Here is a 17,116-nt window from a genome sequence, read left to right as displayed (position 1 = left end):
TGCTCGTCTGGTATATCCAAAGAAACACTTAATCTGGTTGCCCCCCACTGTAAACCTTAACGTTTAATCTATTAGGGCACAAAATTTGTACCATCATTCTCCCTCTACAATCCAAGGGTAGAAATATGGTTTTTCCTCAATCCTCTTTTATCACAATTCAAGGATATAGGATCTTAATCTTTCTGGTCCCCCTTACACCATTTCCAGGGTGTCGTTTCAAAGACTCATGCACAAATGAAGGCTCTCTTCTCCGAGGTAACCTCTTCCTATTGCCTAGTGATCATTGCTTGCTTGTTTATTTAAGCTTTTTCATTGACACGACATCTTGTCATTTTGTTCAATCAATGCATTTGTCAACAAAATCCAAAGAGAAAGTCCAAACTTAGACTCTTCCTTCTCAAATTTCCAACCTTCCAATTTGGCATGTTCTAAACAATAGTCCTGTTTCAGGTTCCTGTATTATTTAGAAACTTTTCAGAGTAATATGCAAAACTTCCTTTGTGAAAGTTTTATTAGTCCATTAATCATTATTCCAATGCTTGCAAAAAGGTCATAACAATGGATAAGAATAAAGTTGGTTCTGAGCATAGCTCGAAAGAACAAATTATCGAAAATAGTGAAGAAGGACAACAAAAGAATTAATTGGGAATGTATATCTTGGAAAGAAAGAAAAAGTATTCCAAGAACAACAAATAACATGAGAATTGGGTGCCCCCAGATATCACAGCTTGAACTTCTCTATACAAACTTTCTGAAGACCCTTTTGAGTTGGACATGTGTTTAGGAGATCTACAATGCTCTGTCGATGCCCCCAAGATGTCGCCTATCCTTTTCTGTTGATTCAGGCATGGCAAGGTCAACACATGCCTCAATATGAACAAAACTTGAGTAGCTTATATCACCTCATGCCCCATTTTGATCAGTATTTGAGCCGCCCTTTTCGGGTTTTCAGCTCAGATCCCCTTTGGCCTAAGGCGCCCTTTACGGGTTTTCCCCTTAGCCTCTCCATTTTTACTCTTTTCATTTTCCATTTTCATTCTTCATCTTTTTTTTTTTGAACTTCACTGTCTTACAATACAGTGACAAACTGTGATGTCTGATTTTGAACCGATTACAGCCCTCAACTATCATGTTGTCATTCCAGTTCAATACATTTTCCCATACCATCGTCTCTGGAATTCTATATTGGCACATGATGACATTGACGCATGCTGTAGCCTTTATCCATTTGATGAAGTAATTAATGATCTCAATAGTGAAGCAATGCCCATTAGAAGTCTTCGATAATGGTGATGTCCATACCCCATTTTGCTCAAAATTTGAGTCACCCTTTTTGGGTTTTCAACTCAAAACCACTTTTGGTCACAAAGCGCCCTTTTTGGTTTTTCGCCTTGGCCTCTTCTTTTCTTTTCTTTGCTTTTCATATTTTTATTTTGACTTTGATTGATTTCTCTTTTTCTTTTTATTTTTATTTTGATTTTGATTTTGTTTTTTTCTTTTCCTTTTCCCTTGTTTTTTGAATCGGATCTAAACTCTTGGGATTAGGCAAGTCCTTGTTATCCCCTTCAAAGGATCTTTTCTGATATCGAATTTCCTTTATAGAGCCTTTTAGGGCAAAACTACAACTGGAAACTTTTGATCTTCTTCTTCCATCGGGATAAAATCCAGCAACATCTTGAAGGAATAGAAACTCGACTTCAAACGGGCAAAGCTATGCTGAATTGACGAGAACGGTATTGCCCCGGTAAAGAATTGCATCGTTCGCACTGTAAATTTCTGACATCGTGCTGTTGTGCAGGTTTTATTATAAGAATCGAGGCATACCCTGGTATGATCATACAAAGACATCTTTGAATTTTTCGTCTCTGTAGGCAGGTCAATTCTAGTCTTCATCAAGCTCACAATTTCTAATGATTCACTGAGAGGTAGGATCTGTTTATCCTTTTGTTCTACCATCCTCAATAAGTTTGGAGATAAGCTACGATCTGTGTCATCTTCAAAGTCGTGAGATCCCTCTAAACACATGTCTCGCTCAAAAGGAGATTCTAAGTCTGTAGCAGTGTCATTCATGTCGTTGATATCCAGGGACCTATTGTAGGTACAAAATAATATATAAAGAATGTATGAATTTAAGAATAATTATCTGCACAGTATGATTATGAATGAATGAAAGAATGATTTGGATGGAAGAATAAAAGAATAATCAATGAAAAAATATTAGTTCAAAAGATCGCAGAGATGCATTCCATTAAAATAATGACGTTCAGACATAAGCCTTTTTCACAAAAGACTTCTTGTTGCTCTAGGCTGAAAGTAACAAGTGTGTTTTGAATATTACTGTGAGTAAGCTCTAAATACTACAAAGGTTTCTTTAGAACACTCCCAAGTTTATAAGGGCGAACATCTAATAAGATCCCTTCTTCAGTTGCTTGTGCATTGCTTTCACTCCACTCGTCAATTATGATTGGGTAATGGATTTTCCGCAGTGGAGGAATCATCAAATTTAACGATGCCCATACTGATAAGCCTTTCAACCAGTTTCTTAAAGGCAATGCAGTTTTCTATGGAATGCCCCGTATTTCTCGCATGATACTCGCATTGTGCATTCGCATCGTGCCATTTGGGGTACGGAGGCTGTGGAGGTTTCGTGTAGAGAGGGGCGACAATACGTGCGTTGAATAAGCTTTGATACAACTCCTTATATGACATCGGAATTGGCGTGAATTGAAGGTTCTCAGTGCCTTGCTTCACATACGATTCTTGTCTAGATGAACCTTGCTGACTAGTAATCACCTTTCTTGGCTGTGTAATCGATTTGTTGTAGGTGTTCACATTGCTCACCTCATTTTCCTTCTTCTTTAAGTTTGACCTCCTATTATTTTCTCCAGCATCGATCTTTCCACTTCTCACGGCACTTTCAATCATTTCACCGCTCATGACTATGTCTGAAAAACTCTTCGAAGCACTTCCTAACATGTGGGTGATGAACGGGGCCTTCAATGTGTTGATGAAGAGCATCGTCATTTCTTTCTCTAGGAGTGGCGGCTGAACTTGGATAGCGACCTCCCTCCACCTTTGTGCGTATTGCCTAAAACTTTCATTAGGCTTTTTCTCCATATTTTGAAGGGTAATTCTGTCAAGGACCATATCAGCTACATGACTGTATTGTTTCATAAAGGCTTGTGCTAAATCCCTCCAAGAACTAATCTGGATACGCGTCAATTGATTGTACCACTTAGACGCTGCCCCTGTGAGGCTATCTTGAAAGCAGTGTATGAGCAGTTGGTCGTTGTTGACGTATCCGGCCATACGCCTACAGAACATAGTAATATGAGCTTCTGGGCAGCTGGTCCCATTATATTTCTCGAATTCTGGCATCTTAAATTTGTAAGGAAGCACCAAATCCGGAACTAAACTCAGATCTTTCGCATCTATTCCCCGATAGCCGTCGATACTTTCTATCGCCCTAAACTTCTCTTCAATCCATTTCCATTTCTCCTCAAACTGCTTTGGTAACTCCTCCTTCATCTTGTCTTTCTCCGCTACTTCATCGAAGTCCGGGACAACCAGATTATCGTCAGGACTAGAACCAGATCTGCCCTGAAGGTTCTTCGGTATTGAAGCGTCACCTTGAAAGTGCTGAGGCCTAATCGGAACAGAAGATCTTCGTGGATGTGGTTCAATCTGTACTTGCGCATGCGGAGGCGTGAAACCTGGAGGATAAAGTGGCTCATCATTGTTTCCTTCTTCATCGCAAACCACAGGATTTTTCCCTTTATCCACTCCCTTGGTTATTAATTGCGTCAATTTAGTCATTAGTTCATCCTGAGACTCCTTCATCTTTTGTGCCATGTCTTTCTGGATCTTTTCCATATGTTCTTTCATTTGCACCTGTAACTGGTCTTGCATCTCTTTTTGCGTTTGCTCCAGTTTCTCTAATCTTTGATCCATTTCTTTGGCTTTGCGACGAGTACCGTAAGGATGTTTGGTTGATTGGTTTTCCAGATTAGCTGAAATAATTTTACATAATTAGGGTCACTTCGTGAAAATCTAATGCATATGATGCAATGTAATGCAGATGCATGAAATGAATGCCTTAAAGGGACGTTGATTCTGATTCAATTACATTTAGGAAACTTTTCTAGAAAGCAAATTTCCTTACATAAAACGGATACATGTACGACCTTACCCTCATATTCCGAGAAACAACATCGATTTTTTCTTCATCCGCATGTTTGAGGTAATCTCACCAATAGATGTCATTGCTAGCTCATTTTCTTGATCTTGGTCGCGATCCATCATCTGCCCATCTTCATAAGGCTCGTCAGCTTGTTGAAGGCTTTTGGACAATCGTCTCGAATCCCCAGGCCACAAAGCAAGGTCACGAACTCTTCCATCGCCATTCTTGTGTTTCTCAGAATATGTTTGGGAAGTCGTATTGTTTTCCACTTTATCAAGGAATTCGTATTCCATGACAAGCTTTCTAATTTAGTAATTGGATTTGAATCCATATCTCTTTCCTAAGATGCAAATGCAATGTAATGCAATCATAATCAAAACACAACAAGAAGGGTTAGTACAAAACATAAGCAAGCACAGAAAACAAAAAGTACCTAATCGGGTAGATACTAGGGGTTTGGAGTGGCTCTACCTAGGTTAAGTTCCTAAGTCTACTATATGAGGGTTGGCTCTAAAGTAAGGGTACCCGAACCAGCAGATTCCTCGATCCTCACCCATTATAGGCTCATACGGACTGAGTTCAGTTCAGGGGAATACATTTCCCTATGGCCATGCGGAGATGAAAATCTCACGAAGACATAGGTACGGATGTATCCCGAAAGCGATTCACTATCCCATGCGGAGGTGAAAACCTCACGAAGGCGTAGCTTCTCACTCCCACTTAAAAGGGTATGACCAACGGTCATGCAATGCAATGTGCAAAAATACATCTGAACTTAAACACAGCAATTATGAATCACAATGACGAAGATCATAATAAAGATAAATAAAAATACAATGAAAGGATCGTATATTTAAACTAGGTTTTTGATTTTTGACAAAAAGACAAAAAGTAATCAACTCATGGCTTGACTCTTGTGTTTGTCCCCAGCGGAGTCGCCAAGCTGTTGACACCATTTTTCGGATAAAAACGGGGTCGACTTGGGTTTTGAAAAAAATGAAACAGGAGTCGCCACCAATCTTTTTTTTTATAAGGTGTGATTGGATCACCTCGAAAAGCGGTTTGTTTTTAATAAACGGTTTGATTTTATTAAAACAACAAGTTTGGTCCGCGAAATTCAGAAAACGGGTTCGGGAGTCGGTTACGCACGAGGAAGGATTAGCACCCTCGATACGCCCAAAATTGGTACCTTAGTTGATTACTTAATGTCTTAATGTCGAAAATTGAAAAACTTAGAAGAATTTAAAAAATACGATCCTTGTATTAAAACGTTGAAAATTTTTAGGAAAATGGGCATATTTCACATTATTCGAGAAAGAGGATCATATCCAGTAAGTTAGAATACAATGTCTCAAATTCCCAATACGTGAATGAATGCCAGAATTTTACTTATTTAAAAGATATTTTATTATCTCGGGTTTAGGAAAGGGATCATGCCCAGTAAGTTAGGACACGATCTTTTCTTAATTCCCGAGATCGTTTCAAAACTTGAGTTTGAAAAGATTAGTGTATTTAGATTTATTGTGGAAATCGAAACCCAGTAAGTTAGGGTACGATCCTCTCGAATCTAAACACAAAATATCATTTTTTAAAACAAATTTTATTATCGAGTGAAATAAAAACATGAAGTCGTAGTAAAAATGTGAAAGCAAATTACATTGTTATACATGACAAAATCATAATGAATACAAAAGTGTAAAAATGATACGAGTAATAGCAACAATATAAAATAAATAAAAGTCAAACCTACAATCATATAAAATAACAATGTATATAAACAAATAAATTAAACATTCGTTCAAAATAATAATGAAAATGAAATAAATAAATAGTGAATACAATTAAAATGTAAGGGGATATATATATATGTATAGACGAAAAAAATAAAATATGTGTGTATTCATAAATTACAAAATATATATAAAGTATATTTTAAAATATAAAGAAGAAAAAATATGCATATATATAAAAATATGTACGTATATATATAGGTGTATAAAATTATGGAATATGAAATTAATGAAATGCATATATAAAGTAGGCGCATGAAAATATGTATGTACAAATTAAAGTTTAAAAATAATGAAAATATACATACGTATACAAATAAATACGTTAATTTACATATATATGTTTAAAATATATTGAAAATATGTATGTATGTGTCTATGCAAATTAAGATATACAAAAATATATAAATACATACATATAAATATATATACTTATAAAAATAAAAATATGTATATGTATATAGATATATATAAAAAAAGAAATATGAGTATACGATATATATATTAAACAAATTATATGTAAAATATGTACATGTATATGTACAAGCACTTATATGATAATAATAAGACATATATATATTTAAAAATACATAAGTAAATATGAATAGAGATATAAAAGTAACAACAATACTACCAATACTAATAATAGTAAAAATGATAATAATAATAATAATAATAATAATAATAATAATAATAGCAAAAGTACTAAAAAAAGGACTAAATCGAAGTAAAATAAAAAGTACTGGGCAAATTCGAAATAAAAAAGGACTAAAAAGACTAAATTGTAACACGCACGGAAAGAAGAGGGACCAAAATGGAAAATAGACCAAAATCTCAAAACGCGGCGCTTCAGGGGACTAAAATGAAACAGAAATAAAAATTTGTGGTCAAATTAAAAACAAAGAAATAGCGAAATAGGACCAAATTGAAACACGCCACAGGTCAAAGGGACTGCGCGCGTAAATAGCCCAAAAATTAAAAACACGCGGATCCTTCGGGTCGGAGTGGGTCGGGTCGCGGGTCGACGCGCGGACCTCCCTTTGCCGAAACGGCGCCGTTTCAGGGGGGTATAAATACCCCCCTTTTGCGAAAAAACATCATTTTGTACTGCTGAGGGAAAAAAAAGAGGAGAGAGAGGGAGGGGAGAGCTCTGGGGGTAGTCCAGAGTCCGGCGAGCTTCGGTCGCCGTCCGTCGTGCCGTCCGTCGTGCCGTCCGTCGTGCCGGCGTTGCGCCGGCCACCGTACACGGTGGCCGGAAGTCCAAAAGGCAGGTAAATTTCCCCTTTTTTCGCCGAATCACCTCCCCTCGGTGAGTTTCCCTCTCCCTTTTTTATTATTATTATTTATTATATGTATATAAATAGATGAACAAAAAAGAAAAAGTAAAATAATAATGGTAAAATATGAAAACGAAAAGGGGTGGTAATCACCTTAAAACTTAGTTTGTATTGTATTTCTCTTTCTGCTAATCTCTGTTTTGTTACAAAGAGTACCCCCCCTTTTGTTACATTCTTTGAATGGCTTTTATAGCCTATTTTTGCTACTGTTTTTGCTTGCTTCTTGTTTGCTTCCTTGTTGCAGGCAATTGATGGTGAGAACAGGGTGATGGGATGGTGCGGCGGTGGCAGTTGTGGCAGGGCAAGTGGGTGTGCGGCAGAAGCAAGTGGATACCCTAGGTGCGGCGCACCTAGGGTTAGGATTGTTGTTTTCTGCTGAAGATGGGTTCTGGTTTGGGTAGTTGGGCCTTAAGCCCGGGCTAAAATTGGTCTGTACAATACCCTAATCTAGATAGCCAAATTTTAATGCCCAAAGCTAACAACTAAAATGACAGAAGAATATGATTGTTAAGACACTTGTTATTCGATAACTCGAATAAAATGTTTTCAAAGAACTAAATTAGAATATTGCTAACCATAATTTAAGAGAGATAATTATGAATTCCAAAATAATTTTTTTCATAAATCTAAAAGTAAACATGAAATATATGTTGAATTGAAAAGGAGATCAATTAACATTTTGATATATTAGTCATCCATTTGTGAAATGCATCATTTTGCCATTTCACTTTTTTTCCTCTTTTATTGTTTGTGAAATTTATTTTAAGGGTTTACAAATTTAGGGTTTATAATTTTATGTATAAGGGTTTAAGGATTTAGTTTTTAGAGTTTGGATCAATTTTAAGGTTTAAAAGGTTTATAGGTCATGGGTTATGATTTAGGGGGTTAGGCTTTATATTTTAAGGTTTAAGGTAGTTTAAGGTTTTAGGATATTGCTTTAGAGTTTAAGGTTTAAAAGGTTTATAGTTTAGATCACGGGTTATGATTTAGGGTTTAGACGGTCATGGGTTTATGATTTAAGGGTTAGGCTTTATGTTTTAGGGTTTAAAGTAGTTTAAGGTTTTGGGATTAGCATTTAGGGGCAAAAATTCAGTTGTAAGTGAAAATGCAATCTGATGATCATTTTCATATTGGAACAGTATAAGTCCCCATAATTTTCCATTTATAATTTATTTTTAGGGTTTAGAGTTTTAATGTTTATGTAGGGTTTAATTAGACCCTTATAAGGATTTAGTCTGTGTATGGTAGGGTTTAAATGAAAAAAATTTCATTTTAGAAGGGCCGAAATCCTTTCAACCCCGTAGTTATGTCCCTAATTTAATATGATTCAATTGAGATTGTAAAAACTCGAATTCAAGTTGAATTTGTAATTTGAGACGTAAAATTTTAATATTTAAGTTGGATTAAATTTTATAAGATTCAAAATAAAAATCAATGCATTAAAAAGTAGTTGATTAAGTTTGATTATGGGGAGGGGGAACTAATTTTGGAAAAATACTAAGGCATTTCGGGGATAACAAAATAGAGTAGTTAAAATAATAAATATTAGCGGCGCTTTTACAAAACCGCCACTATAGCTCAACCTTTTGTGGCATTTGGAACAAAAGCGCCACTATATCTCAGTTTTTTGCGGCGTTTTGAAAAAAACGCCACTATTTCTCAGTTTTTAGCGGCGTTTTGGATAAAAACGCCACTATTGCTCAGTTTTTAGCGGCGTTTTGGATAAAAACGCCACTATTGCTCAGTTTTTAGTGGCAGTTTGCTTCAAACACCGCTAATGTATAATTTTTGCAGCGTTTTTCATTAAAACGCCACTAAAAACGCTGCTAAATGTCTGTTTTCTTGTAGTGAAGATGAAAATCCACTGATTGAGTTATATCTCGATTGATATAGGTATTATTGTTAATGTATAAGGACGTGGGTTTGAGTGTATTGAAATGTATTATCCTCCTATTTATGAGTTAAGAAAGGGCTATGGGTAATTTTAGACATTATATAAAAAAAGATAGATATAATCAGAATCTATGATGAAATTATTAAAAAAAAATTAAAAATCCTTACCATGTGTATAGGCAAGCAAGAATAGGACCACAATGAACCATATGTGTGGACTGCAATTTCATACAACATTATATATATATCAAACCCAACGTATATTTATATTTGGTACTTGTACTCGAATTTAACTTAGAAAGTACACTAACCTGATTCCAACTACAACTTTAAAATCTTCTTCTAATGATCTCTCGATGTAATTCTGAAAATCGAATTGTGTTTCCTTTTTAGGTGGCAAATGTGCCTAAAAACGTAGCAGGCAGAGGAACTCATAAATTTTGTGGTTTTCTTAGCTAAACAATTGTAATTAGAGGTTCTCATAGGTCGGGTTGAGTCAAGCTTAAGTATTTTATACTTGTCTAAATTCACTTAAATTTGTAAAAGACTAACTAAGCCCATTTTAGGTCCGCCCATATTATATTTTTGAGCTTAATATTTTTATCCAAACCCTCCCAAATTTTGAACGAATCTTCAGACCTAACAAATAACCCGATCCATGAACAAATCTAATTGTAATACACAAATATTAACTGTAATAGCCAATTTTGGCCCTGACCCCAAACAAAATAAATCCCAAATAAACAATTAAAAAGTCCAATTTTCTAAGTCCATTTACAACATATGTGTAGCCCAAAATTTAAAACCCAAATAACCCAATCAATTAAAACCCAACAAGCCTAAACTAAACCCTAGCCCAATTACACAAAACATTTCAGCAACCCTAGCCTCTTCAAGCTTCAGCCGCTGCTCACCCTACGCATGCTGAGCCACCACGTGCACCACCTCGCCTCCTCACGAGCCAACCACCTCTCATCTACGCCTCTGACACCTGCAAAACGAAGGTTCACACGCAAGACAGAGGCAAATAATGGAGAAAACAACAAAAAAATAGGATTTAATCGTTTGTAAACAACTTTAAAAGCCACAATTTCATCCTTGTATTTTTTGTTGTACGAACATTAAGCAATCGAAAAAGAAAAAACAAGCAAAAGGTTGATTTTTGTTTTCATATCTCGTTTTCCTTTTGTTCTTTTATTTTCCTTTTTATTTTCTATCTTTTTATATTTTATTATAAATCTGTTTTAAACAAAAAATGTAAAAAGAGGGGGAAACTTAGCTGAACCCCGCGGCCGTGGCATCGGAGAGCCCTTCTCCTTCGCCGAAGTAGGGCCCAAAAGGGGCTGGGAGTCTCCTCCCTTCGACGTTTTCGAGTTTTGGAGGTAGGGCCTTTAAAGGTGCTGTAAAACGGGGCTAAACAAGCCCATCTTCTCGCATCGTCAGCCACCGGGAACGGTGGTGGTGCAGCGGTCACGACGGCGGCAATGATGGGTTTTCTAATCCTAGCAGAGAAGAAATAAAGGAGGGGGTGTTTAAAAGTTTTTTTTTTAAAGAGCAGTAAAAATGAATTTAAAAAAAAATTGACTTAAGTAATAAGAAGCAAACGGCGCCGTTTTGGTGATTGGGTTCAGAGGCCAAAACGACGTCGTTTTGGGCCTTTGACCCGCGCGACCCGACCCCCCTAAGGGGATCCGCGCTTTTTCAGTAAATGGGCTATTTACGCCCGCAGTCCTCCCGTATTTTTTTATTCTTTTAATTTAATCCTTTTTATTTTCCTTTTATTTTTAAATTTGACCGCGTAATTTTACCTCTGTTTCAACTTGGTCCTCAGACCATTTGAAGAGGCAGACGGGTGAAACGCAGCGTATAAGGGCTGGGAATATTTTCCCAATCGATCCCTCAATTTTCAAGCGCATTTCAAATCCGTCCTCTACCCTTTTTTATCCAAATTTCCCCTTTTAATTTTATTTAAATTTTGATTTAGTCTTTTCTATATATTGCATTTATTTTATTCGAATTTGGACCCTAAAGTTTCATTTTATTTACAATCTAACCCTTTTTCATGTAAATTTTGACTCTTTGATTTTTTTTTCATTTATTTTAAACTATTTTATCTATTTTAAATTTTATATGATAAACTGTTTTAAATTGTTTTGGATGCATTATTCTAAATTATTTCATATATTATATACTTTGAATTGCTTTATATATATTTCTAAACTTGTTTTTATGTATAATTGTTTTATTACTTGTTTTAAATTGTTATCTTATGTTAAACTCTTTTTATTTATTTAAAAATAGTTTTATTATTATTTACTTTAAGTTTTTATATATACTTTTGTGTATATATATATATATTATCTATTTTAAAATTATTCATATGAATCCTTTTTTTAATTTGCTTTGTGTAATATAGATTTTAAAATTCTTTTACATCATTTATTTTAAACTCGCTTTATGTATTATTCATTTTAAATTGTTTTATTATTTACTTTAAAATTTTATATATATTATCAATTTCAAATCGTTATATCTATTTTATATATATATACTAGTTATTTCTTAGATGTCTTGTATATTACCTATTTTAAGTTTCTTTTAATCTTAATATTTATTTTAAACTCATTTATATATATTATTTATCTTAAATTATTTTACATATTATTCATTTTAAACTCTTTCCCGTATATTATTTATTTCAAACTTTCGCCTATATTACCTATTTTAAAATTTCTTACACATATATTCTATTTTTAAATTGTTTTGTCCATTGTTGGTATTAAATTTCCTTTTTTCACATTATTTATTTTAAATTCATTTCTTATCATTTTAAAATTTGTTTTATGTTTTATTCATTTTAATTTGCTTTATCATTTTTTTTAAAATTGTTATATTATTTAATTCATTTGTCTTTGATTATTAATGATTAGTATTTAAATAATGTATGTTGTGTAATTATTGCCATTGCATGTATTTTAATTTGTTTATTTTATATTTTTGCATTATTGTTATTCATTCGTATAATGTTGTGTTCATGTATCCTTGCTCTAGGCTCATTACTATATTTATATTTCATATCATCGCCTCATGAATCAAGCCTCGTTGCATTTATCCAATAAATCGTTTTATTTTAATCCAAACAAATAATACACGTCGTTTAAATATTGTACTTGTTATGGTTCAAAAACAAAATTTTCCAAATAAGGCAATGTTTTGCGTTTTGGAACATCGAGGAATTGTGCCCTAACTTACAGGGTTTCGATTTTCTTGTTGATTCTAAATAGCCAAATATCCTTTTCGAGTTCTAAAACACACGAAATCCTAATTAAAATTAAAGACAAACTTGCGTTCGGGAGTTCATGGGATCGTGTCCTAACTTACGGGATGTGATATTCTGATATCTCGAGACGAGGAAATCTTTAGCAATCGTTTTGATCTAATTCAAATGTTTTTTAAAATCGATGTTAATAAAAAAGGATCGTATCTTAAATCTGTTCCCGGTTTTCAATTTTCGACATTAAGACACTAACTAATCGATTCGGTACCAATTTTGGGCGTGACGAGGGTGCTAATCCTTCCTCGCACATAACCGACTCCCGAACCCGTTTTTTCAAGTTTCGTAGACCAAAAAACACCGTTTTAGTAAACTAAAATGTTTTATTAAAACAAAAGTGATCCGATCACACCTAATAAAGATCGGTAGCGACTCCCGTTTTAATCTTCGCTTTCAAACAAAGTCGATTCCCGTTTTCAAAAAAATAGTTTCGACATTAACCTTTATCATTAAGGACATTTATAGTTGATATTTTGGTTATGTAACAACAAAAAATTAATCCCAAATTGTAATTTAAAATCCAAAATCCTCAGCCTTTAGCTTACCATAATAAATCCATGTCTTAATGTCAAGTAATCAACCTTTGTAACTAAACCATAGAATTGTCTAAAGAAACACACCTGATAGCAAATAAAGAATAAAATTCCAACTCAAATATTAATTATTAAAAGTTTCAAATATTTTTTAACTAAATAATTAAAAATTTGATTATACTTACAATCCAAACACATAAAGTGGAGGTACTCCAAAAGTTCAAATGTCTACGTCCAAATGAAGTGTCCCTTGCAAATCTGAACCTCTCAGGATCTACATTATCAAAAACAAGAAAAAAATACTCTTTATTTATTAATAAAATTATATTTTATTCAATTTTAATTTTAAAATAAAAAAATACTTTTCTAAGTAGATAAATAAGTCTGGAGGCAGTGGCATTGGACCTCCAAAATGGTAAATTGATTATATAGTACTTTCAAATTTTATGAAGTAACAAGTTAAATTAAAAAAATGGAAAACTTCATTATAAAATGCCATTGTAATATTGAGCGGTCTTGGTTTCATTTTCCCAAGTCTTCCATGTCTTCATCTGCGGTCCAAAAAATTTATTTAAAAATCCGTAGATAAGATAAAAGATAATGTTAAATAATTTTATATGAAATAGTTAAAAAGTAAATAATTAAATAAATACCTTATAACTTCCCAAAACATAGGTGATAATGCAATACAGAATATGAAAGATTGCCAACACAAAGATGAATATATGAGGCTGGTGGATTCCATATGACGATACAAATGCTAATTCTCCATGAAATTTCAAATTTTAATTCAGAATTAATTAAATTCGAATCTCATTTTTATAAATTTTAATGGTATAATAATTAAATTAGCCTTCAATATTTACATGTTATGTTCGTTTGGCACTTTTTTTTAGCTAAATTTGATTATTAATCTTTTCAAAAGAGTCAATTTAATTTTCTTTAATGAAAATGATGACTAAAACATTAATTTTTAACGATTTTGGCATGCCAACCCGCATGACAATCTAAAAGGGTGAAGCCAAAAATTTTTTGAGAGGGGGGTCGGTCGGAATTGAATTGTATATTTTTGCGAAAGCAAAATAATTTCACCATTTTAATACCCTATATTTTATAGATTTTAAAGGATTAATCAAAATTTTCTTTTGAGGGGGCAAAGCGTAGTTTTACTATATATTAATTTAAAATTTTATAAATTATAAAAAAATAAAGGTAAAAATTTCCATTTTAGAGAACTCAGGGACTCTACTAACCCCATGGCTCTGCCTTTAACAATCTGTGTGCAACGTGCAAACATAAAACTATTTGTTTTATATGTTACGTAAATAAACAATTTTAAAATATGAAAAAATTCATATAAAAAAATCAAAACTCAAACAAAATTATAAATAAATTATAAATAAATAAAAAGCATGAAACATGCGTGGATTGTCATATGGATTGTTATATTTAAAATTTTAACATTTTAATGAATATTTTTATTAAAAAAATCCTTTTTTCTAAAGGACGGTGATTAAATTGAACTTTTTCTAAAAAAGTTTAAGCCAAATTTAGTTAAAAATAATAAGAAGTAAATTCAAAAAAGAAATTTTAAATTCATTTATTTTTATTTTTAATTTTTAAAAATTATTATCTAAATCTAATTAACAATTTCAATGTCTAAAATTAATACGTTTTAATTTTTAAATAAGATGGGAGTAATTGAAAAAAATTAAGAAATAAAAGGGCATACCTTTTTTCGGCATTTGTCTGTTTCTTTAGAAGGGTATTTAGCCTTAGAATTCTTATCACAAGGATGCCACGTGTCCGATACTGTTTCTGATATACAAATGTCAGCTATACGGTCTTTAAGTACTGTTAGTAGGAATGATATAAATCCCATCAGCATCCGCTCTGCAATACACAAATACAAAAGTGTTCATATTATCATATATATATATATATATATATATGGGGTTTTTTTACCTATATGGTATAAAATAATAATAAAAATACCAAAATGGTACTAAGGCCAAGTTATTGACGAAAACGGTATGGGTAGGGTGGCGCCGCCTATGGCAGAGGCGTGACCACCCTGCCACCTGACACAAACAGTTGAAAACAGTTGAAAAAAGTAAAAAAAAAATTGAATCTGAAAAAAAATTGAAAAAAATAATAAAATACTGGTCTTGCCTCTGTCAGAAGTGGCACTAGTCTTGCCTCTGCCAGAGGCGACACCAGTTGATGACGTGGCAAAGGCGGCACCGACACCCCAATCCCCTATTTAAACCCTTCAGTGTTAAAACGGAGCACACATCAGTGAAAAAAACTTGCAGAAGAAGAGATGGAGGGAGAAGAGAAGAAAAAAAGAAAGAAGGAAAAAAATTTCAATAAAAAAAAGATTACAGAAGAGAAGAGAGGGAGAAAGAAGAGAAGAAATAATAGGTATCTTTCTTTTTTTTTGTTATTTTTAAATAGAACAGATTATGATAAGAAAAAAATTATTTTGTTAGTATTAATATAGTTTGTTTAGTGTTATTTTTATGTTTTGTTTTAAAAATTATTTTGTTTATTGTGATTGTTTAGTAAGTTTTGTATTTAGATTAATTATGTGTTTATTGTGAATGTTATGTTTTATTTTAATATATTTAAAATTGCATATTGATTAATTAATTTTTTATTTAAGTAATTTATTTGCTATTCGAAATTGTTTTGAGAAATTTTGTTTATTTTTTAACAGATTGAGTATTGAATATGGATAATCAGTTTTTCGTATGCGTTTATTTCGATGGAATCATCTTGACAACAACTGTTGGATGCATATTTGAATGTCGGCAACAAATAGCAATGAGATTTAATAGAAATGTCTCGTTGGATGATATGAAGGGAATGATTAACGCAAAAATTGTTAGACATTGTGGGAGAAGGATCTCGAAACTTTTTTACAAGTTTCCAATTTCGACAGATCCCATCAAATTCACCGAAATGGAACTTGTAGACGACGAAGACGTGGAGACAATGATCGCTCTTTACTGTGGGAATGGGAGTAACAAAAATGCATCGATTCACTTATTTGCTGAGTTAGCCAGTATGGAGCAAAATGATGATCTCAATGCATATGATGAAGAACACGGAGCTCAAGAATCGTGCATGGTGGCTCCAATATCGTACGTTGATAGTGAATCGACTATACGTGGGATCGATATCGATCTTAATGTTACACTCGATATTGATGTGGTTGGTGATGATAGATACGATAGTAGTGATTCTTGTGATCAAGAGGTCGATAGTGATACTGATCCCGATAGTGATACTGATCAAGAGGTCGATAGCAAAAACACACTCGATATTGATGTGGTTGGTGATGATAGATACAATGATATTGATGATGAAGACGTGAATGACGATGGAAACATTAACGAGTCATCGGTTGGGAACCAGATGTGAAGCATTGTGATACACAATAATCCTGGGCCACACATGTCGCTCATAGACCCCGACGCGGCGCATGCAGCTGAGTTCCCGGAGTACCCTAAAATACTTCCTGTTCACCGGCTGGCCGTAAGTTTGGAACCTGAGGAGTTGTTCGTAGGCCAGAGATTCAAAAGTAAAAAAGAGTGTGTTTTTGCTATTAAGCGGTATAGCATGAATATATCAGTGGATTACAAAGTTGCAGTGTCTAAAACGGCATTATATATTGGGGAATGTTGGAAGTCGGCGGAAGGCTGCAATTGGCGGGTACGAGTTGTATTTATTCAAAATTCACAGATGTGGGAGATACGCAAACTTGTTGGGCCTTAGACATGCACATCAAGACGTATATCAGAAGATCATCGAAAAATTGATTCCAAAACTATCTGTACGTGTATCATGCCAATGGTGAAGGACATACCGACAATTAAAGTTTCAGTACTGATAGCTGAAATGCAGGCACGATTTCAGTATCGAGTATCATATCAAAAGGCGTGGATAGCTAAACAGATGGCAATGGAGCAATTGTATGGGGATTTCAATGCGTCGTATAACGAGCTACAGGGATGGATAGCCGCTATGTGAAAGTACGTACCGGA

General features: G+C 33.6%; 1 pseudogene; it reads right to left on the bottom strand.

Annotated features, from left to right (window-relative positions):
• LOC107941435 (MLO-like protein 12) overlaps window positions 1–17,116 on the bottom strand; it is a 40,282-nt pseudogene that overhangs the window by 13,830 nt on the left and 9,336 nt on the right.

The sequence above is a fragment of the Gossypium hirsutum genome, chromosome A06 (genome assembly GCF_007990345.1).
Source record: "Gossypium hirsutum isolate 1008001.06 chromosome A06, Gossypium_hirsutum_v2.1, whole genome shotgun sequence".
Taxonomy (NCBI): domain Eukaryota; kingdom Viridiplantae; phylum Streptophyta; class Magnoliopsida; order Malvales; family Malvaceae; genus Gossypium; species Gossypium hirsutum.
The sequence above is the reverse complement of the archived record's forward strand: the minus strand, read 5'-3'. Positions and strand labels throughout refer to the sequence as shown.